Here is a 2,267-nt window from a genome sequence, read left to right as displayed (position 1 = left end):
GAAGGGAAAGGAAGGAAGGGAAAAGAAAGGAAGGGAAGCCCAGTGTTTTTGTGGAGCTCTTCCCTGAAGCTCACAGATATCTGAAGAAGTCAGAGGACCTAGGAGACCTCTAGGAGGAAGAACACTCCAAACCAGATATCTGCTCCAGAGAGACCCAGACCCACACTGCGGCCTGAGGCTGATAGACCAGAGCTGCTCTGGCAGCGGTACAGCAAAATGTTTGTGAGGTGGTTCAGGAATGCCAGGGGACGGGATGACCCGGCAAGTGAGCAAACACAGGTCGCAAATGCCCTAAATGGGGCCCCTAGGATGCTTCTGGCAGGCTTTCGGGTGGATTGCTTGTGAAGTGGTGACATTACAAACACGCTGGGACAGGGCAAACATGCGAACAGGGAGGGCATCACGTAGAAAGAAGGAGCTCCTACACCAGAACTGGACTGTCATGGGTTCTACTGAACACACATGATACACACAGAGCTTAAGTGAACAGTTTAATGTGTAGAGCTGTGATGTTCACATCTTAAATGGAGCTAGAATGTTCCTGTGGCCGAAGAGTGTCCCCCTCCATTTGTCTTTCCGGTCAGTGCTAAGTCCTGCCCCGTCCTCCCCACATTCTTTTCTGATTTCTGTTACTGTAGATTAGCCTGGGCTTTCTTGGATTTTCTATGAAAAATTCATTGTCAATGAATCCCTTTATGGGCGGTCTCTTCCCTTCCATGTGTTTTGAGAGTCACGAGTTACTACTGGCTGTGCCAGGATCTTATCCTCTGAATATACTGCATGTTGTTGAATGATTCACCAATTCATGGCTAGCTGTTGCTTTCCATGTGAGGCCATTGGAATCAAACCTACAATGGCTGCTCATTTCTCTTTTACTCAAGTGTTTTTATTTCTCTCTGGTAAACACCTAGGAGTGGAATCATTCGGTCCCTGGGGGTGCAGATGTGGAACTTCACAAAAGCTTTTTCTTAAGCAGCCATGCGTAAGGAAACACACAAGCATCCAGCGAGGTCCTCTCACTGAAGGCCTTGCATCCTCAGCCTGAGGATGAGGAGAGACGAAAGTGCTCACAGAGTGGACGAAGGCAGGAGGATGGCAACAATGATGATGTTAATGACGGTGAGGGGATGATGACCGTGGCAATCATGGCGGGGGCAGGAGGAGAGCAAGGATGACGGCAGTGGTGACCGTGCTATTCCTGCAGGGCTTCTCTGCAGCTTTATATGAACACGTTCGAGACACTGAAGCCCAGCAGCACTTATTTTCTTTAGGTCATGCAAACCCATATTAAAACATACTTCCTACCGTGCGACCTTCCGTAAGAACTGTTCCCCCCGAAGCTGCTGATTTACTCCCACTAAATGTAATGAAGCACCGTTATCAACAGTAACTTGGGGAGGAAAGGGATTATTTCACTCACAGGACATGCACTTCACAGTCAGATGAGAAGATGCTCTTGCTTTTCTACATAACACTAAACACCTATTTTATGCAATGATGGACTAGAATATTGTTGGTCACTGTTTAGCTTCATCTGTAATGGAATGTCCGAAGGTGCCAGTTAATTTGCCTTGCTTTGGAAGATCCCGGAAGCTCCTCATCGCTGTAACATGGAAGCCATGTGGGCACATGGACACATGTGTCGGTTGGAGTGACGAAACATGGCCACCTGTAAAGTTCATATTCAAGACCCAAGCAGTGAAGTCATAAAGTGTTTTTTGGTTTATTTGTTTGCTAGTTTGTTTAAGATTCACAATTTTTTAAGTGAGTTTGTAATTTTGTGTTGAACCTAATTTATAGCTACCCCTGAGTGGCTGGCAGCGGTACAGCAAAATGTTGTGTATTGGACAAGGGTTGTGAATTGGACCCTTGGATTTAGGCAGTGTTTCAAAATATCTTTACCGTCTTTTCAGACCGTACATATTAGGAAGCATGACTACCAAGAAGGATATTGGTAATTTAAGGAATTAAGAGATTTCTGTAGAGCTATCTGAACCTCAAAGTCATATTTTATCTTTTTAGTACAGTGAACAAAACTCACCCCACTTACAGAGATAAACTTAAAAAGAAATCCGAAATCACTTGTAGTAAAAATTACCTTTTGAAATCATTAAGTTAAAAAAGGTGCTTCCATTTCTTATAACCCTGCACCCGCAGCGATGACTTGGTGCCCTTTGTAGTTGCTGTGGTAGATGGCCTAACCAAAGTAAGGAGGAAAGCCTTGTTTAGTTCCCAGTTCAAGGTCTAGTCCATCACTTCCGGAAAAT

This window comes from Microtus ochrogaster, linkage group LG2, assembly GCF_000317375.1.
Source record: "Microtus ochrogaster isolate Prairie Vole_2 linkage group LG2, MicOch1.0, whole genome shotgun sequence".
Taxonomy (NCBI): Eukaryota; Metazoa; Chordata; class Mammalia; order Rodentia; family Cricetidae; genus Microtus; species Microtus ochrogaster.
This window is presented reverse-complemented; position numbering follows the sequence as displayed.